General features: G+C 42.0%; 1 long non-coding RNA gene across 2 annotated transcripts; it reads right to left on the bottom strand.

Moving 5' to 3' along the window:
* Window positions 1-846: 846 nt before the first annotated feature.
* LOC311604488 lies at window positions 847-19,834 on the bottom strand. 2 transcript variants are annotated; one of them, XR_014781514.1, is made up of 6 exons: window positions 19,731-19,834; window positions 16,336-16,488; window positions 14,436-14,584; window positions 4,152-4,237; window positions 2,611-2,677; window positions 847-1,718 (listed from the first exon to the last, which is right to left on the bottom strand). It is a non-coding gene; the product is annotated as an uncharacterized lncRNA (long non-coding RNA). The 2 variants fall into 2 exon arrangements; XR_014781515.1 differs by lacking the exons at window positions 847-1,718; window positions 2,611-2,677; window positions 4,152-4,237 and adding an exon at window positions 10,543-10,778.
* Window positions 19,835-25,773: the final 5,939 nt, after the last annotated feature.

Genomic DNA, 25,773 nt, shown 5'->3' with positions numbered 1-25,773 from the left:
GCTCCAGGTTACAGTTCACCAGGGAGGCCAAGTCACAGTGGAGAGAGCTGGAGAGAGCTGGCCCCACTGTCACAAAACAGAAAATGAGAAACACTGGTGCTCTGGGTGTGTTGCCTCCCTTTCTCCACGTATATCAGCCCAGAATCAGAGCCATGGAATAGCGCATCTATGGAATGTCAGCACCCTCAGAGAGAGACTTCCCACCTCAGTCAATACGCTCAAGACAGCCCTCCTCGAGGGCACCCAGACTCGTAGCTTCTGTAAGTTGGCAGGTAACACTAGCCGTCATCCCCAAGGTGCGTTGAGTATTTAGAGTCCAGAACACCAAGAGTGGATGGTTCTGCCTCATGACCTAACCCTGTAAGTCACTTAGAACTCTGCAGCTCGATTGATCCTCGATGCATAGTTCCTGGAATGTGCTTGTTCAGCGTTACTGCTGAGTTCCTTGCACACAGTGGGTGCGCAACAGATAACTAGTAGGAGCTGTAGAAGTGAAGCATTGTGGCTGTCACGAGCTATGGCAGCAGTAAACATTCCAGAAACGGGAATCAAAATACAGTGTAGTCAGGACTTCTTAGGGGAAACTTGGGAAATACATAATATTAAGCCATTGATCACCCAAATGATTCTATATGTTGAGTAAAAAAAAAAAAAAACTGATCCTATCTGGAACCAAGAATCAGAACTGTTAACTCCTATACAGTCTTGGGAGAAAAGTCCAATAGCTGTTTTCAGCCTTTCAATTTTGGTGTGTTTGTCATGCACCAATTGCAAAAATCATAACATTTAATGTAAATTATATTTTATTTAACGTTTGTCATCCAATGTTTTTATTTCTATCTTTTATTATTTTTTCTATCAAAAGCAACCAAACTTCCCAGCATTTAGAAGGTGAAGGCCCAAAGACTGTGAACGCAAGACCAACCAAAGCTACATACAAAGTCTCCGCTTCAATCCAAAGAAAACCAAGCAAAGCACAGACCCTCAGAAGCAGCTCTTTCATCCCTTTATCTCTGCTCTTAGAATCACGAATACGCTGTTGTACCTTTACATACTGATGTACATTTATTGGGCTCATATTATATATACTTTCCTCTGTTTTGCCTTACTCACTTTATGGTACACTGTGGCAATACTTCTAAATAAATAAAAATAGACATAGCTCATACTTTTTAATGGCTGTATAATGTTTCATGATATGGATTTGCTTCCATTTATGTAACTTTTCCCTTGATTCAAGAATTGAGTTTTTTTAAACAATATTTTTTCACTTTAAACAATATGAGAAACATTGTTTCACTATTGTTCTAACCACCATTCTAATTTGTAATCATCTTATATGGGGATTTTTATTCCCATAAAGTGACAAAGACTATGCAGAAATAGCTATTAAAATAATTATTTTCAAGCTGATACTTCTAGAATTGCCCCTCCCTGCTAGCTTTGTAGACTACATCCTTCCCTATACAGTGCAGCCAGCCACCATGCCCTCCACACCTATGTCTGTCATCAAGTCCTCTTTAATTGACCATTAACATCTGTAGCCTTGAGCCTAGTTCCCATGAGCATGCTTCTATTTTGCTCCTGGCACTCGGGGACTTTTCTGGCTCCAGCGACTGTTGAAATGCAGCCCACTCTGTGTGTTTCTCTCTGGCTGTTGCCTCCCGATGTGATGCCCACTGTTCCAAGCCTTTGTTCCAAGCTTAGGCATCCTTTCCCTGAAGAGAGATGCCCTTGCAGTTCAGTTTCCTGTGTGTAGTAGTTTGGGCTCCCCAAAGAAAAGAGATCTATGAGATTCTGTGTCTCCTCCTCCTCCTCTGCCTCCTCCTCATCCACCTCTACCACGGCTTCCTCCTTCTCACTCCCTTTCTCCCTCTCTCCACCTCTGTATATACATATGTATGCATGCAAACATACATGTGTGCATCTCTCTCTCTCTCTCTCTCTCTCTCTCTCTCTCTCTCTCTCTCTCTCTCTCTCTCTCTCTGTGTGTGTGTGTGTGTGTGTGTGTGTGTGTGTGTGTGTGTGTGTGTGTGATGTTGGGAATTGAACTCAGAATTTCATGCATGATAGGAAGCCAGGCTACTGCTCCGCCACCTAATTATAGCTCCAGACATTTTTAAAAATCTCCTTCCTATTTTCCGTCTTCTTCCCCCATCCCCACCCCCATAGAGGGTTCTCATCTCAAAAGTCTGTGCTAAATCATCAGCCAAAAGCAAGATCTCAGAACACTCTAGACTTATCATGACCCTTTATTTCACTAACAGCATGTGGCTCTGTTCTTGGAAGAATCCCCCAGAGTCCTCTGTTTCTTAAGGCTCTATGATCTCAGCCCATGGCTGTCCAGGAGAGTCTGGATGAGCACTGAACACATGTGGCTACCAAAGGTCATTTGCATACACATATGCTCAAGGGTATTGGCTTGTATTCACTATCTCAATTGGGAATTTTCAGCCTTGACTATTAATGATCTCGTTATTATTAACATCCTGATTATTATAACACAGTCACTATTTAGTGTAAGGCTGTTCTTAAAGCTGCAATCCTCCTGCCTCAGCCCCTCCAGCACTGGGATCTGAGGCATGTGCCACCACTGTCCATTTAACTTACATCATTTGCTCTCGTCACTCCAATCAGCACTCAGTCAGCACCACAGAAGAAACAAATCCAGAGATGGCTAAAAAGAAAAGAGGCAGAAAGCTGGGAAGCTAGGAATCACTCAAAGGCTCTTGTTCCTCCTTCCAATGGGCTGTCTTTTGTTTACTTTTCCAGAAAGGAAAGCGGAAGGAATAAGAATGTGGAGTGTCAGTGCAGAGCTTCAGCTACTTTCTGTTTCCTTAGCTTCTGTGACATTGGGAGCAGAAGTGAAATTGGGAAGCCAAAAATAGGCCTTCTTGCTTTGCAATCTGTCTTTGACCTTGAATTATTTATGATTCTTAGAACAAGAGGGATCAAAATGATTGACATGATAAGAACCAAAAGATTTTACTTCTACAGAAAGGTTTTTTTTTTTTAAGAGCTGTGGATGAGCTGACCCGGCTGGGTCATGGGACATGGGGATATTTTCTCTTCTCCCCACACCATGTTTTGACCAGGCAGAATGTGAGTGGCTCTGTATGTGTCAGCCCACTGGGACAGCACCTAAGACAGCAATCCGCCTCAGACATAGTGGAATTGACACACTATCACCTTGCAGAGACGTAAGCACCAGAAACACAGTTGGAATTTTGATGGGTAACAATTATTAAATCTGAATAATTAAGCTTATCTATTCTTAGAGATTATCTGACCCAATAATTAATACCCAGAAAAGTTAAGTATGTGTTTGAGATCCACATTTTATCACCAGTGATGAGCCTGTCAATTCCATCCCATTAGCTAGGTTTTCTTACTGTCTGATGTTAATATGGATGAAGTCACTGTGACTCCTACTTGGCAACCGCATACGCTTAGACGTTCTATGGATTATAAACGACCGCTGTAACGTACTACTGGTATGCAGAACACCTAACAAGACGATTTTTAAAATAAACATAACCTACTAAGTAGTGCATCGCTAATGCTTGTGATAGCAACGTCTCTAAGAGAGAACAAAGTGATGTAAGCTGTGAGATCCACGCTGATTGTGCACATACAGAGCTGAGTGAGTCACCTTCAGATTCTACGTATTCCATTATTCATCGTGGCTGTGAGGAGCTGCAGGTGGAAGGCTCAAGTCCCCTGCCAGGTTCCCAGAGCTGTTGAGGATAGAAGTTGGATTTAAAGCCAGATCTGCTAGCATCTTGTTTTTATGCTCTGAACATGAGATGTGTATTCCTGTAAGAGAGCTCACCGGAGTTCCAGGGACTGGGACACTCATCTCAATAATGGGTGAAAGCAGAGCAGCTGGCTGATAATCTCAAGCTGTGTGTAAAGTTCAGTTCTAAACTCCCACAGACTTTAAAAAAATAAATCAGCATTTGAACGGTCTTTCTTGCATGTGACATAATGAAAATTGTGTTTCTCATTTCCCTAGGGTCAGTTTGTTTTTGTTCCGTTTTTAATTCTCTTACTGTCACAAGGCAACCTTTTAAGAAGGTTCACAGGAGAGAGCTCCAAGGTGATGCGGAGACAAAGAGATTTCTGAACAGAGGGAGATGTCCTGAAATAACCTGGAGCTAGAGAGGTGACGTCACATACAGCTGTGGCAGCATCTGTCTTACTTAATTCATCCTCTTCAGCCGTCCAACCAGGTGGCCTGAAGAACAATGAGAACATGAAGATATTTTTAGGCTATTGCTAAAATGCATGCCTTGAGAAAACATGATTCAGGCCTGTGATATCACCAGGCTGTGCACTAGGCCAGGGAACACCCATGGCTTTTGGTGACATATTAGACACCAATTACTAAGCCTAAACTTAAGAGCTGGTCTGGCTGTGTGCAAACCCTTCCCATAGACCTAGTCAAGTGTGTTCTGTGCTGTTTGACATTCTCTGCTTTATTCGGGATCAACTGGTGAGGAAGAACATGTTGATTTAGCCACAAATCCTCCACAGATTGCACTGAAATATAAACAGAAAAAAAATATTGACAGTGAGAATAGAATTTAGGATGACCAGGTAGAAATATTTTGAGAAAATAGAAGTTACAGATCTTTATGCCATCTTCATTGTAGACCTACAGGGGGCAACCACTGTTCTCCCAAGCACCAGTCAATCTAGTGGCATTAACAAATGTTATTTTTAAATGAAATGGAGGGTCTCGAGATGGCTTAGGTGTTCAGAGCATGTGCAGTTCTTGTAGAAGACCTGGGTTCTAGTCTCAGCACCTGTATCAGTGGCTTAGAGCTGCCTATAACTCCACCTCTAAAGGAATACGTGCCTGCATGCACACAAGCATTGAGAGTCTGTGGGTGTTGGATCACAAGGTTTCATATGTCTTATGTGTGTCACAAAGAACTGTAAATGTTATTGCTTTAGATCAGGAATTCTTAAGCTTCCCACTCAAGTTCCCTTTCCATCCATCAATTTTTTTTCTGTGATCCTGGGTGTACTGGAATATAAAATAAGCAAACAAATCAAACATTTACTGATAATGAATCACAATGTGATTTATTTTAAAGCAATTCTTTGCTGTACATAAAATTTTACCATCTATTAAAGATCAAAGCAAATTTGCATGCTAATGAGAAACATGTGCTTATTTGCTTAATACAATACAATCTGAAGATATACTAATTTGATACATGCTGAAGAATGATGGTAGGAAAATATTAAAAGTATTTGTTTTCTCTGTAATTAGACCATTATATTTCTATAACAGCAGAAAATTTGCATGTACAGTTAAAAACACTGCAGTTTGTTGTATACTACTTCTCTCAGGTCTTAGCCAAGGTGTAACAAATAGTATCCACTAATTTGTATAGTGCAGAGGCAAGCTGAGTGCAAAGTGCACATGGTGTATGTTCAGAACAAAGGCTGCAGTGAAATAGCATGATGAAATACCCCAGACTCATTCCATATTTAATTTTGTGTCAGAGTTTGGTCCTTGTGAATCCATAATCTATGTATTATTAATGAGCATGTATTATGATGAACAGTTCTCATGATCCCCCACATTCACTTGCCTGACCCCATGTTGGGTGACAACCCACAATCTAAGAAGCTTTGATTTAGATGATGTATAATGTGGCTTCCATTTCTAAGCCACACTGTAATTATGAACATAAATCATTTTGTGAAGAGGAATTTTAATCCAGCAACAATCAAATTGCTGTTCTGGCAAAGAATCACATCCAAAGACCTACGTCTTTATCCCTGTAGCTAGAATATAGACATGCCTTTTGTGCATATTTTTAATGCCAAACAATGATGTCTAATTGAGGGGCAGACAAAGTGATGAATCAGAGAAAGATTTGATAGAATGAGTCAGAGATAGGATATGCTCATGAGAACAGACAGAATAGGAAGACTACTTAGAAGCAGTGCAGAGAGAGAAAGAGTTGAGTTCAGTCAAGTTCAGTTGGATGAAGTTGAGTTTAGCTGAGTTTGTACAATTTCATTCAGTTTATGCAGTCAGTGCAGTTCAATTCGTGTGGTTCATAGGCAGTTTTTTCAAGTAGATCAATTCAGTCAGAAGCCAAGAGAAGCCAATTTTAATCAGTCAGCTTGGAGAGGAGTTTGAGCCAGAACAGCTGAGTTGAATCAACCATCCAGAGTTCAGAATGAACTAGAAAGAGTGAGGTTATTCAGCAGTAAGCAGTAAGCAGAAAGTCTTGAAGGCTGAAAACATGCTAGGCCTAGGCTAACAGATGGAGGCTAGAAGCAGAAGCTTCCAAGGTCCAAGGCTTGCAGAGGCTTAGAAGACTGTACAGAGGCTAGAAGATTTCAGGTCTAGGCCTAGGGATAGTTAGATAGAAATGCACTGCATCTCTTCCATTCATCAGAGGAGATAAAAACAGCATTTACAATGTCATGCCTTAGTGATATCATGAGTAGCTTTTAATAATGCCAAATTTTCCTATGGGTTGCCTAGTGGTGACTGTAAGTGGCCTCACAGGGACTAATGTATCAGATTTAGGACATATGGAACCCAAAGAGGCCATGTTTTACCTCTCTTGTGTATTGGTTCATCCAATAGCCAAGACATGCGCTGAAGGATAAACAGACATGCCAGAAACAAAATGCAATACAGAACTTGTCATCAAGGATTGTGCCCAAGGGCAGAGAGTCAATGATCTCCCACACAAGATGAAAACAACGGTGGCCAACCTACAGCCAGCATTCTGTATCTTATGAATTACATGACATACATTTGAGATACTTCATTTTCTCAACCTCTCAGTTAATCCTCACGTTTTTCTTCTTACTATTTCCAGTTGAATAAGGTAAGATACAGCCAAATAAATACATGGCTTACTTAAGGGCACAGATTTGAACCATGCTAGACTTGAACAGGGCCAGACTAATTTTAAAGTGTTTTCTAATGTAGTGTGGTGTTTCCAAAAATACATCCTCCTTTCCCCCACGTGAGAGACACAAATATTGCCAAGTGCTTTTGGGAAAGGCCATTTGACACTTCTCTGAGATTACTGAAGGTTTTGAAAGTTTGAATTTATATGTTACACTTAGAACTAACATGCCCTCTCCCCTCTCCCCTGGGCGCCTCTCAAGAGTGAGGAAGACTAGAGAGGATTAAAGGTCACTGAGGTCCCTAAGACCAGGCAGGTCTTTTGGAGTTACTCTTGAAAACAAAGGGAGAAAGGGAGCCGCTGGCAGCACTCACAGACTCTCAGACAGCTGGAGTGTTTCTGCATGATTGAGCCTCATGTAACGAGTCTGGCATTTCTAAGTTTGGGGAGGAGAGACGAGATGAGGTTCATGTTAGCTTGGGGTTATCTCTGTAATCATTACCCTTTGATGCCAGTAATATTTAACTCAAAACCCTAGATAATCTGCTCATTACACAGAGCATAGAATCATTCCAGAGACTGAACAGTAGCATTTCCACATGGGAGCATGTCTCTGTGTAGCATGCCTCTTTCCTCTGAAGTCATTTATTGGCTCTCTCTCTCTCTCTCTCTCTCTCTCTCTCTCTCTCTCTCTCTCTCTCTCTCTCCCTCTCCCTCTCCCTCTCCCTCTCCCTCTCCCTCTCCCTCTCCCTCCCTCCCTCTCTCTCTCTCTCTCTCTCTCTCTCTCTCTCTCCCCCATTGCCCTTGATTCTCCATCAGCCCCCTATGGCATGTCAATGAGGCAACTGTGCATGGAGACCGTTCTCAGACACTGAGTTTCTGGTTTATTCAAATTTCTGTTTGGGGCACTTGGGAAAACACTGGGGACACAGGACAGATGTGCCATCCAACCAGGAACATCTGGAGAGTTTCACTGAGTGGGTACAGCGACCTGTCCTCATTTATGGAGACAGAAGGTCTACTTCAGAATGGGTGGGGGCTGTGGCAAATTGGCAAAGGGGGGGGGTTACATTTGTAGGCATAACATGAATGGTGCATTAGCACCAGCGCCATGTTTTAAAAACCAGGACAGTAAACTGGCTTAAGATAAAATATGCGAACTCTGGCTGTGGTTCCAATGCCCTGGTGAGATGGTTTCAGAGCCCAGGGGGAAAGGACAAAAGGGGTCTGATTCTCTCCAATCAAGTAACGACATAGCAACACAGCAGCTGTTCCCATGGGCAAGAAGTACAAATGGCTTTGCTGCTGAGATAGGCTTACAAGGAGTCCAGATTAATCTTTGTGAAACTGTGCTCAGAATGATGGCTGTTAACAAGCATTTGCTAAGACAGTTGCTTTCTTTTCCTCCTCATTTGGGATTTCAGAGCTCAGCAGAACCTCTCCTGCCTTCTCCTCTCTCTTCACTTTGAGTAAGGGGTGGGAGAGCTACTCCAAAAACTGCAACACTATGACTTTAGAAGAGCAGCTCTTCAGTCTTGTTTGTGCCACTGGCTGTAGATTCTGCCTAGTTGCTTAGTCCAACTCAAGGGATAGCACTGCTAATTAGGAATTACAGAGGATGAATACACTCATACTTTAGTATCCCTGGGGAGTTGGGTCCTGTTTGCATATGATCTACACATGCCCTCATACATGCCCTGAGTCACTTCTAAATCACTTATAATATTGAGTGACATATAAATACCACATAAGAAAGTATTATACTGCACTCTTCAGAGTGACAAGAAAAAAGTTTTTACATATTCAGTACAGATAGAAAATGTTTACTATTGCCAAAACCTAATACATATTGGTTAGACCATAGGTACATAGGTACAGAAACTATGACCAGAAGGAGCCAACTGCACTTGAATCTGCTCTCTCTTAATATTCAGGTAATGAGAAACAACTACACTAAGCCCCCTCAAAGTCTCCACTGTCTATTTTTTTGTTTTGTTTTGTTTTGTTTTGTTTTGTTTTCTTGAGATAGGGTCTTAACGATATGTACTCCTTGCTGACCTTGAACTCATCGTGTAGTCAATGTTGAGTTAGAACTTGATGCAGTCTCTTGCCTCAGTTTCCCGGGTGCTGGGACTAAAGGTATTGTTTTACTATACCTAGATTTCGTGTGTGTGTGTGTGTGTGTGTGTGTGTGTGTGTGTGTGTGTGTGTGTGATTTGTTTTTTATTAATTTATTTATTTATTTACTCTATATCCCAGGCTTAGCCCCCCACCTTTCTTTTCTCCCAGTCTCACCCTCCCTCTACCATCCCCCTCCACTATTCCTCAAAAGGGAGAGTGCCCCCAGCTTATCAAATTATATCAGGACTGTCTTCTTCCCTGAGTCCTGGTAAGGCACTCCTGTCAAGGAGAAGTGATCAAATATCAGGCAACAGAGTCCATGTCAGAGATAGCCCCACTCCCACTACTAGTGGATCTCCATGAGCTGTCCATCGGCTACATCTATGTAGAGAACCTAGATCCAGTCCATACATGGTCCTTAGTTGGTGCTGCAGACTCCACAGGCCCCTATGGGCTCTGGTTAGTTGGCTCTGTTGGTCTTCTTGTGGAGCTCTTATCACCTCTAGGTGCTTTTATCCTTCCCCCAACTTTCCATTAGACTCCTTATGCTTCACCCAGTGTTTGGGTATGAGTCTCAGCATCTGTTTTGAACCATCACTGGGTGGAGCCTCACAGAGGACTACTCTGATAATTTCCTGTCTGAATGTATACCAGGGTATCGTTAATAGTGTCAAGGGTTGGCTCTCTTTCATGGGGTGGGTCATGGGTTGGGCCATATAGCTAGATTTTTCTAAATATAAATATTTTATTGATTATTCAAGAATTTCATACAATTCTTTTTATCATATCCATCCCTAACTCTTCCCCTTAACCCCTTCCAGAACCACTCCTACATTCCCTGTCAAATTTCATCTCTTTAAAAAAGTAATCTGTTGGCTCCAAGTTGTGCTTCCCATACACTCCTTGAGATGGGTTCATCCAATGGCCTAAAATCCACACCATTAAAGAAATCAGACTCTTCCTCCCCCCCAGGAGCCATCATCTGTCCACAGATCCGCAGTTAAGCATCAGGGCCCATGAGCCTTTCCCACTCTGTGCTGTAATATTGACTGGTTTGATACGAGTTTGTGAGCCCAGAGGTCCTGCTATGTCCAGATGATTCTGTTTCACTCTGGCCCTCCCTGACCTCTGGCCCCCACAGCCTTTCTTCCATGACTTCCATGACAGTCCCTGAGCCTTGGGGAAAGAGTGTGATATAGATGCCCTATTTGTGACTGAGCCCTCTCATGTTCTCTGCACTTTGACCTGTTATGAAGCTGTTGTCAACCACAATCCAACTGCACATAGAAATGTCTCTGCTATGGGCTAAGAATTGTACCAATCTGAGAGTAGAGACATATGAATTTGGGAGACAGATTGATATTAGGCCCACTTGACAAACTAATAGTAGTGGGTTCAGCCATGGGGCCTATGAGATCACAGCCACAAGTTCTTGGCCAGATCTGCAGCATCAGGCCTGTGTTTCCTTTGGTAGAACACAACTTAAATTCAATGAGAAAATAATTGGGTACCTCCATAAATTCATGCCACGATTGCACAGATGGGCATATCTTGCCACATTGGCCATTATTGAAGATATCAGGATCCACAATTGGGTAAGACTTTTGATGACATTTCCCCAATGCCCAGGGGCTGACATAGAATCTTCCAGTACTGTCAGAGCAGGTCAGCAGGGAGGAAGCTTCCTAGTCAGCACTGACTTGATTTTTCCATGTTCTATAATCAACGTGTGTGGTGTCTTCATCAACAGAGTATCACCATTAAGTTCTGGAGGTCAACCAAGAGCAATGGTAATAGCTTACATTATTTGGGGACTTCTTCAAAACACCCCTGACCAACAACCTGAGGAGGGGTATCCCACACTAGGTGGTGGCTCTTTATTTAGCTTTTATGTTGCTCCTGGGATGAGTTTGGTCCCTTGTGCATGGTAACATCAAATACATTCTTTTGTAGGAATATACATATACTATTTAAAAATTAATAACCTATTAGCTCTAATTTGTGTTTTCCATATTTCTGGGTGTGGAGCCACCCAATGACTAACGGTTGACTTACCAAGAGTCACACACAACTCTCCTCCCCCTGGAAAACATCACCAGTCCACAGCTCCTCAGTTAAAGGTCAGAGCTCATGAATCCCCTCCCGCTTCATGCTAGATGGTAGAATATGCATGTGTATTCCTATAGGTCTCCTTCCCTCCCTCTTTCCCTCTTTATATTATCCCTTTCTAGGGGCCTGTCTGGGTATGAGTTAGATCACTTAGTCCAATATCTTCCAGATCCATCCATTTATCTTCAAATTTTATTATTCTTATAGCTAAATATAATTCCATCGGTATATAGGTACCATGTTTACGTTATCTATTCATTAGCTGATGGACATTTAGGCTGTGTTCATGTCCTAGTTCTGGGAACTATGCACATTGGTGAGCTTGTGTCTCTGCAGTAGGAAGCAGTCCTTTGAGTATAGGCCCAAGAGTGAATGGTAGAGTCTGGTCAAGGGGTGGACCTACTTCCAGTTTTCTAAGAAGCCACCACGCTGACTTCCCCAACAGCTGTACCCATTTGCACTCCCACCAGCAGTTATCAGGGGTTTCTGTTCTCCACATTCTCACCAGCAATTGTTGTCTTTTTGTTTTCTTAATTTCATCTATTCTGACCAGGGTAAGGGGAAATCTCAAAGTGTTCTTTGTCATTTCCATACTTTCTAAGATTAGCAAATGAGTTATTAAAAGTATTTCTTAGCTGGTTTGTATTTCTTTTGCTGTGAGCTATTTACTTCCATAGTTAACTACTCAATTGTTTTAGGGGTTTTTTTTGTTTTTGTTTTTGTTTTTGTTTTTAGTTTCCTGTATATTCTAGACACTGATTGGCTATCTGATATATGCCTGGCAACGGTTTTGTCCCATTATATAGGCTGCCTCTTTATTAACAGTTTTCTTGCCTTTTAATTTCATGAAGTCCCATTTGCTTGTTTTGGTCTTATTTCTTCAGTCCTATTCATAAAGTTTTTACCTGAGCCTATATCTTGAAGCATACCCTCTCCCGCTTCCAGAAGATTTAGAGATTCTTGTCTAACATTAGGATCTACGATCTACCTGGAATTTGTTTGTATGCAGGGCGAGAGAGAAGGAAGGGCCACATTTTACCCAGTTTTTCCAATATCTGTCGCCAAAGGCGCTATCTTTTCTTCTGTGTTTTTGTTTTGGGTTTTTGTTGTTTCTTATTGGCACCTTTCAGAAGTCAGGTGGCTGGAAAAGCATGTGCTTTTTGTCTGTCAATTCTAGACCTTAGATCAAGTGTCTGTTTTTGTGCCAGCTCCACGCCCTTATTACTGCCATGGCTTTGTAGTATCAGGGGAAATCAGGAATAGTGAGACCTCCAACCATGTTTTTATTTTTCTGGATTATTATGGCTATGCAGGGACTCCTCTGCTTCCCTGTGAATTTTAAGGTTTTCTTTCCAAGTTCTGTGAAGAATTACATTGGAAGTTTGGTTGGGAGTGCATTGAGTCTGTAGCTTGCGTTTGGTAGGATGGCCATTCTCACACTATTAATCCTACCCACCATTGATCGTGGGGAGGGGGGCTTCCCATCTTCTGATAGCTTCTCCAGTGCTTTGCGGCTTTCACTGTATAAATCTTTCACCTCCTTGCTTAGCTTCACTCCAAGACATTCCCTTAAGGCTACGATGAACGGGGTTGTTCCACTGGTTTCCTTCTCATTACGTTTGTTGTTTGTATTCAGGGAGGCTACTGATCTCTAGTCTTTAATTGTGTGTCCTGCTACCTTGCTAGTTGTGTTTAGTAATTTCAGGAGCTGTCTGGTGGAGTCTTTGGCGTCCTTTGCGTACAGAACCATCATCTTCAACTAAGGCTTCCTTGACTTATTTCTTTCCTATTTCTATCGCCTTTTATCTCCACTTGTGGTATTGCCCCTTCCTGGCCTCCATGGACTCCTGCACACACATACACTCATGCATGTGCAAGCAAATAAATCCTTGAAAATTATTTTCCTACATCAAATAAGCAGAAAAATATACACATACATCCACAATAAAAGACAACCTTGTCTTTTAAGTTATAACCAAAAAGTTTCCTGTTCACCCTGGATTACCAGAGAAATATATATAGTAAATGTTTTTAGAAGAAACATCAGAAATCAGCTACATTTTAATTACCAATTTACTTTTATTTTACATTTTTATTTAAATAGATTCTTTTCTCATACAATATATCTTAGCTGCAGTTTTTCCTCCCTCTACTCTTCCCAGTTACCACCCACCTTCTCCCCCATCTTCCTCCACTCCCTTTCTGTCTTTCAGTAGGAAAGAACAGGATTCTAAGTGATAACACCAAACATGACAAAATAAACTATAATACTATAAAACAAAATTCCTTACATCAAGGCTGGTCAAGGCAACCTAACAGAAAGAAAAGATCCCCAAGAGCAGCACAAGAATCAGAGACCGAACTCACTCGCACACTCTGCAGTTCCATAAAAATACTAAGATGACAGATGTAAGGCAGAATCTCAAAGTAGTTGTGATTTGCATCTTCCCAAAGGCTAGGGATGGTGAGCATTTGAGTTTCCTCTATTGAGAATTCCCTCTTAGATGCATACCTCATTTTTTAATTGAATTATTTTTAGGTTTTTGGTACCTAGTTTTTTGAGTTCCTTATATATTTTGGATATTAGTCCTCTAGTAGATGTGGATATGGTAAAAATCCTCTCACATTCTGTAGGCTGCCACTTTGTCTGAATGAATGACAGTATCCCTTTGCCTTACAGATACTTTTCAGTTTCATGAGGTCTCATTTACTAACTGTTGATTTTAGAGCCTGCCAATTTACTTTTCTAACAGAATATGTACATTTCTTTTCTCCTGATTTTTCTCCTTCAGAATAAAGCCAGAATAGGCTTTAGTTTGATTATTAATTATCACTACCATGGTACATTTCTGGTTGTCACTTCCTTGACTTGACTTTTTGGAACAGTCCCTATGATGTCCTAAGTCCATGGATCCTATGCACTTCGCAGTGGCTCACTGCTTCACATTAGCTTTAGTGTTCTGATGGCGTTGACCCACACTTCTCAGTAATTTTACCTCTGAACTTGTGTTTTGAGAGTAAAGTCCTTTGGGACACTAGAACATGGGCATTGTTTTAGTCAGTGTGGGACATGATGACAAATCACAGTAGACTAGGGAGCTTGCACAGGTATTTCTTGTACTTCCTAAAGCGGAAGTTCAAGCTACCAGATGGTTGCATTTCAGTGAGGACTGTCTTCCAGGTGCAGCATGACAGCGAGAGCTAGCCCTCCGACTTGCTCTAGTAAGTGTGCTCGTCCTGTGTGTGTTAGTTACTTTCCTTGTTTTAACAAGATACCTGGGGAATGACTCATAAGAAAGGGAGGATTTATTTTACCTGGTGATTTGAGGAGATACAGTCCATCAGAGGGGGAAGGCACGGCTGCAGGAGTGTGAGACCACGGGTCCCTTGCATCCACTTCTTCACTCTGACAGGTCCCCCACAGGCACGCCCAGAGGAGTGTTTGCTAGGTTGATCCACCCAAGCTGACACAAGATTAACCACCACCATTAGTGAGGTTTCTACACCTGTGACCTAATTACCTCCCAAATGCCCTAGATCTGAAAGCAAATCCCCTGGATTCATGTTCTAATACATAACAGGGAAGGGGGCACAACTCAGTCGAAGTCCTTCCGAGCAGAGGAGATGGGCACAGTATGTCCGTCCACTACCTCTGTTTCCTCCTTCACAGACAGCACCCACAATGCTGCCATGGGAGCAAGAGTCTGCAGAACTCAGAATACCCCCGAGCTCACCAAGACTAAGCAAAGACAAGGAGAGCACGGTGCAGCCAGAGCTGGGCAAGGCAAAGGCTGAGGGAGTGAGGAATATGAACTCAGGGAACCATGGTTTCTGTTCAAAACAGAGAGTCTGCCCAGAACATGAAGAAGGTGGTGTCAGTTTGAAAACCGTGAGTGAATAAGAAACACCTTTATGTCGCTTCTTACATGTCTCTTCTGGCTCCAATCAATCATTTATGCTCAAAAATAATAGTACAGAAGGAAATAAAAGGACGGAACTATATACTATATAATCATCCCTCTTTCTTCCCTTCTCTCTCTCTCTCTCTCTCTCTCTCTCTCTCTCTCTCTCTCTCTCTCTTTCTTAAAATCTTTTAATTACTTTTCAGGTTGTCTGGAACTCACTATGTATCCCAGGCTGGCTATAAACTAATCAAAATGCCCCTGCCTCAGCCTCCTGAGTGAGTAGAAATCACCATACCTGGCTTTAAAATAATTTCTTTTTCTTACAGCTAGGTTTGGTGGTGCATGCTTTTAACCCCAGCACTTGAGAGGCTGAAGCAGGAGGATTTCTGTGAGTTCAAGGCCAGGCTAGGCTACATATTAGTTCCAGACCAGCATGCACTATAGCATAAGACCTTTGTCTCAAAACAAAACAGAAACAACCAAGCGGGGCGGGGGGGGGGGTGGCTAAAAAGAAACTAGAAAAATTGCCACCAAAGTCCCTCGTTCTATTTTTTAATAATAAATTTTAAAAACAGACACTTAGTTGCATTGTCTTCTTTGCTGGCTTTTCTTCTCTTTGAAAAGGCATTCTGTTGTTACTATGCTGAAGAGCTACATGAGACAGAAAGCTTGGCAGCCTTCCCACAATCCTCAGCATGTGGGAATAGCAAGCAATAAAGTGTTAGCCCCTGCCAACTGGTGGCTCCGTGTAAATGTCTCTGTTAACAGCGAACACTGCTGCTAGCAGGCATCGGAGCAAAGCGGCAAATCTGTTCCTCTCTCCGGTGCGGAAAACACCACTGAAAAAGTCACCTAATTACTTGATTAAGATGTATCAATCCTGAAAATTGTCGATCTAGAACACTGAGTCTCTGACATTGACTTTATTCTTGATTAAACAAAGGAGTTTCAACCTGGTTCTTCTATTTTGTCTCCAAGTGCTGTCTCCCAAGGGGCGAGAGAAGTTTTATATACCGGATAACAAAAGATCCAGTGCGGGGCCAGATCCTGAAAAGATGGCCATCACTGGAAAGATGGCTAGGACTGGAAAGCCTTTTTACAATTCTCTGATAATAATTGTGGGAAACATTACTTTTAAAAACATCCTGATTATTTTGAGAAAAAAAAACCTGAGGATGTTTCTGCCTCACCCGTGCCCTGATAAAACACATTCCTGAGGAACATTTCAACCTGGGGGGCATCTCAGCCAAGCTTGTCTCCAGTTTTCTCTCCCCACACGATGCATCTTATCTAGTTTGCTCATTACCCACACGAGGCAGGAGTGGACTTGGTTTAGTGACAAGTTCGGTTGTGATGTCATCTACATTGCCATCATAAGGCCAGACGGCAGAGCTCCAGGGACCACCACAGTGACATCAGCAAATGTGAGAAAATTCATCCAAAGTCTGGATCTGATGTGGAAGCTAAAGTAAAAGGGGGAAAAAGAAGATGAAGTTGATACCCCAGAAGAGGTTTCATGCATCGGTCTTTGCCAAGAAGCATTTTCTGGGGCTGGAGAGATGGCTCTGCAGTAGTGTTTGCTGCTCTGCCAGAAAACCTGTGTTTGGCACCCAGCACTCACATCAGGAGGCTCACAACCACCTGTAACTCCAGCTCCAGGGGATCTGACACCCTCTTCTGGACTTCATGCACACCTGTCCACACATGGCACACAGACTCACATACAGATACACATATTAAAAACAAACAGATTTTGAAAGCACTTCCTACTGCAAGTAAAATACATTAGTCCTATTTTCCTCTTAGAAACAGCTTCTTTGGGTTTTTGTCTGGTTGTTTGGTTGGTTTGGGTTTTTTGAGATAAGGTTTTTTCATGTACCTCTGGCTGTCCTGGTGGAACTCTTTCTATAGACCAGGCTGGCCTTGAACTCAGAGCTCCACCTGCCTCTCCCTCCAGGGTGCTGGGGTTAAAGGTGAGCAAGCATCATCACTGGCCAGCTTTCTTCTTCTTCTTCTTCTTCTTCTTCTTCTTCTTCTTCTTCTTCTTCTTCTTCTTCTTCTTCTTCCTCTTCTTCTTCTTCTTCGTCTTCTTTTTCTTGTTTGTTTTATGTAGAATAGAAATTTACATGTATCATAAGATTTGCATTGGCGTTCCAAGTCAGGTCATTTGCCAGTTCCATGTCTTCTTCTTCACATCCCTGCTACGCCATTGTCATACATGCACACATGTAGAAAAGATTATTTATACTTATCTTGGTCTCACTTTAGTTTTCTAAACACCAAGAGCCACGTAGGAACAACCTTAGCTGTGGTTGTTCATTCTCTGGGAAAGTAGCTATGGTTAGCTACTTGGCATTTAGCCCAATGCCAAAATCACAGCCGTTAAACCCATCAGGTGACCGTGACCTGTGAGGAAGCAAACTTTGTTTATTCGGTGTTATCATAGTTCACCTTAAAGGTGAAGCAGGCTGAATTCATTTTTACTGTTCAGCAAATTCATGGCAGAGATTGATCACTCCATGTGCTTAAAATGAATCCTTGGTGGGAATATTGAGAAAGTCTGAGTCTAAATCGACTATGAAGAAGAAGCACAAAAGCAGAAATGCGCTTGAGATGAAACCATCAGCCCTCTTAATACTCAGGTCTGCAGTGGACTCCGGCACGAAGGCTGGAAGAAGAGCTGGTCAGTGAATTTTTGTTATCTGTGAGAATTATTTGGACAATTTCACTCTTTGGACCTTGAACCTCACATCCACCTACACATGGTTTCCTGATGAGGTGAGCCACGCTCCAGTACTCACTGTAGCCCCTACCAGAGCAGAAACAAGCCAGAACCGGCACCTTTTCAAACCTGCAGTTCAGTAAAAACGACTTGGCACAGACCTCCCACTATGTTAGCAGAGGGGAGGACAGAAGGAACCAGCATTCCAGTCTTCCTTTCTGCAAATTGTTTGTGTCCCCTATATTTCCTTATAATGCTCTGAAGAGGTAGTAATAGATGTAGAAAAATAATAGATCCTTATATACATATATAATTCATTATATCATGTATTCCATCAACAAAACAAACTACTTAAACATGGTCATAAATGTCACAGAATTACTAATTACATGATCTTTCAGAATACTATGTTAACTGAGTATCTTATATCAGATAACAAAAGATCATAGTTGCAATTCTGAATTTTAGTTCACATTGTACTCACATCTGGAACCTCACAAAAGTCTCTACCGTGGCAGATGCCTTGCATTTACACCAGTCTGTCTCTCCTAAGTGTCTGGTAAAGATCTGAAATTGGCCTGAGAATAAATTCGTCCAGATAATCCAGGGCTTGGGCTTTCTGCCTGAGACAGTGAGCTAGAGAAGAAGCTGTGACTTCCCACAGGTTCCCTTGGTCTCTGGTTGGTGGTGCTGTTCCGGAAGGCTGGGACGTCTTTAAGAGGTTGAGCCTTACTAGAGAAAGTAGGTCAATGAGGTGTGCCTTGAGAGTGTAACCCAGCCCTACTTCCCGTCTGCGTTCCACTTCCTGACTGTGGATATGTGAGCAATCCTCCCTAGCCCTACTTCCTGTCTGTGTTCTGCTGCTTCCTGGCTGTGGGTGTCATGTGAGCAGGCTCCTCATTGTGGCTTCCTTGCCATCGTGGACAGTGTCCCATCTTAAGCCATGAACCGAAATTCCTTCCTCTTTAAATTGCTCACTTCCCAAGCATTTTGTCATCACCATAATAAGAAAAGTAACTAATACAAGCTGGCATCTTAATTTAGGGTTCAGGGCCCAAAAAAACATATGGCTGTCCTGTGGCTCACTGTCGAGCTATGGTATCCTGAAGTTGGAAAAGAAAGAATTCCTGAGTTTTAGTCTCTACCAAAGAAGACAGCATTCCTTCCTCGGTTGGCTTGATGACAGTAAATAGATCATATGATTTATGTATACCACTCCTATATATGTGCATGTGTGTGTGTGTGTGTGTGTGTGTGTGTGTGTGTGTGTGTGTGTGTATGTGTGTGTAGCTAAATCAGCAAATCACAGACATACTTTCATATGTTTACTGATACACGATTTACAACAGCCAAGATACAGAAACAGCCTAGTGCTCCACAACAAATGAATGTATAAAGGATGTAGTAATGTATACACAATGGAATTTTATTCAGCTGTAAAAAAGAAAAGAATGAAGTTGTGGCATTTACTGAAAATGACAGAATTGGAGATTATAATTATAGTAAGCAAAGTAAGCCATGTAGTCTCTCATAAAGTGTGTGCGTACATATGGTATCTCTCACCCCAATCCCCATAGAGAGAGGACTGAAATGTAATGGCAGTTACAGTGAGAATGGACTCAAGACAGAAAATGAGTTTGATGTTACAGATAAAAAGAAAATGATATCCTCACCTAAGATGCTTGGGGCACCCCACCGGCTGGTGTGAGTGCACAGGACTGTATGTCAGTCCTCTAGATAGATATGGGAGACATTTGGTTTGGCATCTCCTGGACTCTGTGGACTGGCTGACTTCAACAAAGGAAACTGCTAACCTCATTTGAGAGGCTGGCCAAGACTGTTCCCTCTACTAGACAAACTGACTTTCCAGTTTTCAGTATTAACCTCTGTCCTAGCTTGCCACTAATGAAGACCAGTCAGCCATGTATTATTATAAGCTTGTGGTATTATTATTAATGAAGAGAAAAACTCATTTTTACTTACTCAGGAAGCAGTCTCTGGGCTTCTGATTGGCCAGGTCCTGTTACAGATGTCAAGGATTCCACAGCAGGCACAACGACCATGTCTGCTTTGTAGGGGCTTGGGTTGAAGAGGAAAGAACGAGTCAGTAGAAATCAAGACAGAGTCCAATAATTAAACTGTGTGGTCAAAGATGACTTGGCCGTAGAGTGACTTTAGTGCAAGTTAAATGATGAGATTAGCAAACATTGGAAATGAAGTTTTTAAATCCCAAGTGTGTTCATGAAGGTTAATTATGACACAGCCTCTTTGTCTTGGTACTAAATGCTCGATCCAATTTTTCTGTAATAAATATATAAGAGGTAGGCAGCGAACTCCTTGAAATATCCCGTGCAACACAGCTGTCTGTCAAAATGATTTAGAAAATCTGAAGTTGTTTCTTTTGTTCTCCCACGATCATTGGTTATTAATTGTACATTCATGAGGTTTGAGGAGAGCAGCGCTATTAATTGGGCTTTGTGGGGGACTTTATAAGATTGTGCAGCAGTCAGAGGGGCTGATGAAAGGAGAGATTAATCCCCATGTAGTGCCAGGAGGGTGACTAATGCAACAGCTTCCTGATGAGGCTGGAGCTCACAAAATGTTGATTCTAATTTTAGCAAAACAAAGCAGATATGAATCTCATTGTACTTTTTACTCAAGAATGTTTAAACTTTTGTTTTACTGGAATTAGCGACTTTTTTACAGTGAGGAGGAGATCCTTTGTTATCCAGAATTAGATCGGTACCATAGATGCGTGAACAAAGTAGCTTTAATATATATAGACACAGGAGCCGGAGCTATTACTACACAGTGCTCTTCTTTCAGTGTAGAAAAGGAGAACCAACTGAATTATATAGACATAAGAATTTTATTCATTAGTGCCACTTCTCCGTGTTGGTAACATTACAATCGTAAGGATTTTAAGTCTTATTAATTGGAGTTAAATGAATCTATATTTTGTTTTATTCCATTATAAACACAAATGTCCACCTATATCTGTCTCCTGGTGTGAATGCAATTCTCCAATGAACTGTGGCAATCTAACCCTCATCTCTTGTCTTTCTAACACAGCAAGAAGCACCTGAACGTTCATCTCCTCCACTGAAGGAAGTGTTTGGGTTTGAATTGAAGACACTTTTCCCTACGAATATATCTGTCACCTGTCAACAGGTATCTATGCAACAAGATTCTAGAAGAAAATGAGGAAAATCAAACGGCAGCAGTCCACACTGGCTGGACCAGATGACCAAAGTGGATACCGCCCACGGCCTGAAGACCAGCTAGGCTGTTGGCCACAAGCAGGTAGGACTTCTACATAGTACTTGTGGTTTTCAAATCATGGCAGCTGGCCTACAAACACAATCTCCCAAGAAATGGAAGCTGAAATAGATTAGTTCTGGCTGGTACATAACAAATCATCCCAAATGAGAGCCATTTCACATCCTAGATTCACATAAACACACATGTCTTTAGTAAGACAGGATTTCATGTATCACATAGTGCTCTCATCTAAGGTGTGCGATCCGGTGCTTTTTTTTTTTTTTTTTTTTTGTCACAGAGTTGCTTTAAATTTAGACTGCAGTGATAGTTGCACATCTGTCATTCTCCCTAAGAACCCTGTTCCTTTTAGTTGTCACTTGCCTTAGGAATAGTCCTAAGCGCCTATTCCATTTTCATCTCTAGGCTTTTCTTGTCATACCAAATGAATGGGATCACTCAGTACACGTTCTCTCGTGACTTAGAACAATGTTTTTTTCAAGACTCATTTCTGCTCTACCACGCATCGCTCTTCCGTTGCTGAAGAGCAATCCTCCTTTCATGTGTGCACCACAGTTTACCATCTAGTCAGCAGCTGATAACCCTTCAGCTAACTTCTTACTTGGAGACCTTGTGAACAAAGCAGCTGCATGTCCCCACAAGGAACAATGGGATGTGCAACCCACTTACTTTTCACCTCAGGCTGCAGCTGCTGCGTCCTGCTGCAGGTCTATGTTAAGCAGCTTGAGGCTCTGCTATGCTGTTTTCCAGAAGGCACTGAACCTTTATCGTGAGCAATGCAAGGGGATGCCCAATATACACATCATACTACATCTTTGTGATTTTGCTCATTGTCCTAGTAACTGCTGACATTGGGTGGTTTTCATGCATTTATTGGCCGTTTAATGTGTCATCTTTAGGGGAGTCCTTTGCTTATTTTCTTCTTTCAGTGAACCGTTTATATGTTTGCTGTTGAATGCCAGTAGTTTCCTATAGTTTATAAATATATGACTTATTATAGATATGATTTGCAGATATTTCCTTTTTTTTTAACACTGGTAATTTTGATATTGTAGCTGAGAAACTGATGCCATGTCAACTTCATGAATATTTACCCGTATGTTTACCATGCTTGTATAGCTTTAACATGTTTTTAATCTAAAAATCCATCGTGAGTTAAGTCTTTGAGTGTGTGGCGTCAGGTCAGGGATCCACCTTTATTCTGTGGCCTCTCAGTTGTCCCAGCACTACTTGGTAAAAAGATTTTATTAAAAGAATCACCTGATTAAGTCCTAGCCAACCAGGTCAGTCTCCCTTTGCTTCATGCACAGAGAGCATCCTATGAACCCTAGTTACACCTGCAAATCCTCCTGTAGGAAGAAGCGGAACCACTGGAGTGGTGTCCAGAAAAATTCCAAGTCCTCCTCACAGCCAAGAGCGAGATGCAGAGCAGAACATGCCGTGGGCTAGGGGAGGCTTTGGGGGATCTTGGAAACCCGCCTGACAGGCGGAGCTATCAGGGTCTTCAGGCCTGAACCCCAAACTGACTCACTATCATCTCCTGTCCATTCTGGGTAAGCATTCCCAGGGACAGGCTAAGTCCAATGGAAGAGCCACAAACTCCACTTTTAGTAAAAGGCAAGCCTAGGAGTTTATGCCACTCTTTAACCTGTGACAACCTGAGCCATCAAAAAAGCAGCTTTAGCTAAATGATATCCTTGTGATTCTAAGATTCTAAGATACCTCTGAAAACTAAGGTAATTCCTAATAAAGAACAATATGGAAGCAAACTCGACAGTTTCGCTAGCTTATCGACTGAGGAGGAATTAAAATATCAATTCTTGTGGGAAATGGGCTAGTATTCTCTGATCTGTGTGTTCACTAGATGCCCTGGTGAATTGAGCTGGCTGTCCACATAGTATATTTCTTTCTTTGTTCTTCCTTCCTTCATCCAATTGGACCCTCATAATGTGTACTGAAATCATCAAATGCCCTCATGTACTGAAGGGCTGAAGCAGCTCCCTTGAGCCTCTTTTAGGAGGCTCCCTTTTGTTGTCTTTTAGGAGGGTGTGAGTACCAGGCACGAGCACCAAGCCTCTTAAGGACCTTGTCTTCTGTTACATACCGGCATATTGGTGAACTTGGTCAGTAACACATAAATTTTGTGCAGACACATTTAGCCTACCACACAGATCCTATCTGTTGGAGAGTCTGTACGGGAGCCTGAGGGGAGTCTAAATCATAGACACCAGAGAGAGCTGAGGTCTCTAACACCTACAGCCACAACAGGTGTCAAAAAATAACCCACCCCGGGCACATCTCCCAAAATTTCTCTGTAACTGTCTACCTACCTCAGGACCTAGTATCCCATAAGGACTTTAATTTTAACAGAAAGCTAGAAGGCACACTAACATGCAAGGAGAGAAAAATAACAGCTGCTGTCTGGAGAAAAAGGAGACAGAAGTGAAGCCGACTTAGAGTTACCAAGTAGAGAATGCTGACTTACTGCAGGGCCCCACTTCCTTTCTCTGAATTGCTCTGGGGAAGACATGTTTTGAAGTTTGGACTGCTTTATATTTGGGGATACTTGCATTGTTGTAAGTAAAATATTTGGGGAACAAAAGCCAAAAGTCACAAAATTCATTTTCTGTGTCCTATGTACCTCGGAGACACAACCTTCGGATGTCTTACACAGTCCTCTTCATACTCTTGAGTTTTGACTGCTACCCTGTGATGTGAATGCTGGGGACTTTCCCACTCAGGACAGAATCGGGTTGGCACAGTTTCAGGTGATTTTGGAGTTTTGAGTGAGGGCTGTCCAATTTGTTATGTTAAGAGCTAGCGAGAAGCCAGGCAGAAGGCCAGGAGAGGTGGACAACTGTGAGCAGAGAGGGGAATTCTAAGGGGAAAACATTTTAAAGCCATATAAATTTGAACTTGTTCTTATTTAGACAACAAAAGGCACAACAAAATAAGCATGGCAGCGCCCTCTGTTCCTCGTGGTGTGAACCCCACTTTTTCTAGGAAACTTCTACCATGTCTGCAGACAGAGCCTCTGACCTCAGAGCTAGTGACTGTCCCCATGTCAATTTGCATGTCAAGAATTCACTCCTATTGTAATGGTGACTGTGATTTTGCAGGTGAGCCCCAGTCTACACTCAGCAGTCGATCTGTAGATAAAAAGCTAGTGTATGTTGTGACTGCCTTTCCCTTGGGTGTTCGGTTAGTGTGTCCTCCAATGGTCAGCCTTTTTACATACAAGATAATAATGCTCTCCACTCAATTTGACATATGCCTTGGATTTATATTAATTATCAAAGGTTAATCACAGTAAACCAGTGTTTGGAAATAGGCAAACTGCCTCCATTCATTTAGTTTGGAAAACAGAATTGTTTCATATTACTATTTATCCCCAACCCATGGAATCCAGGTGCCTCAGCTTTGGTTTTCCTTCTCTGGTTGATTATAACTGAACCATAGTGTTGATCCAATATTCATTTACCTTTCATCCCAAGCCCCCTGTAAGCAGGATAGAGCTGGGTAATGAAATTTAGGCAATAGGGAGTGAGCAGAAACAGCCCGAAGAAGTTTTAAACACAAACTAAACAGGAATCACACAGTCGCTATGTGCTATCTCCTCTGTGTGACAGACCCATATCAGCAGCATCGCTAAGCATCCATGAAGAGAAGTGCATCCCACCTCCTCTCTCCTTATATGCAGCCATGCCGGATACACTGTGTAAGCAAGCCATGGAGATGGCGTTCATTTGTTATCCTGCTCTGGAGTCAGGCAGTCCTCGGGCAGCCATGGTGCTTGCTTGTCTTACATCTTCTGCGATAGGAAGGGAACGACGGTGTAGTCTATTCTGCTCATCTTCACAGACTTGGCTGGAGTTAGTGAGAACTTAGCTACTTTGTGAGTAAAATCTTTATATACAGATCGGGCAATGCACCCTACAACTATGTACCTAAACTTTATGGTTTCTATAGATAACTGTTTCTGGGAAATTACACCTTTTCAACGTAAGAAAGGAGATAGCATATAATTGTCTCAATATTGTACTAGCACCTATTAATCAGAATAATAAATTCTAGCTTAAACTAATTTTCCTCAAGGTGCTCTTTGTAGATAAAAGCTTTCTGTTGGGAGTTGCTTTATCTTTCTCCTGCTCAGCTCCTTTCACTCTTCTTTTTCATTGCTGCCAATGCAAAGCCGAGCCCTGCACATGCTAAGCGAGCACTCGGGTACTTTACTCCATCCTTTCCCACCCCTCCCCTCCTTCTCCAAAGAACTTCCATACTTTACTAGCTGTTTCATGACACACACACAACTACACACACATTTAGCATAATAATGTGTTTTCAAAGTTATAATTGTACAAATAGTAGACATTGATATTTTAGAACCTACCATATGATTTTTACATTAACTAATTAATTAGCAGATAAATTATTATAGTGGATGAGTATGTCCATGCCACAGTAACTGTGGAATTCAGAGAACAACTTGCAGGAACTGATTCTCTCCTTCCACATAGTGGGTTTCAGTACTGAACTCAGTCCCTCTGGCTTGGAAGCAAGTGCCTCTCCCCACTAAGCTATCTTGCTCACTCGCAGCACATATCATCATCCAATTGCGAATGTGTTGATCTATTAAAGCAAAAGAAAACTACAGAAACAGAAAAAAAACCAGACTCACAGTTCTTGCTCACAGAGTACTGTGAATACCAAATCTCTGAATACCACATAAAACTTTCACAAATAAGTG

The sequence above is a fragment of the Acomys minous genome, assembly GCF_964271855.1.
Source record: "Acomys minous genome assembly, chromosome: 9".
Classification (NCBI taxonomy): Eukaryota; Metazoa; Chordata; class Mammalia; order Rodentia; family Muridae; genus Acomys; species Acomys minous.
This window is presented reverse-complemented; position numbering and strand designations above follow the sequence as displayed.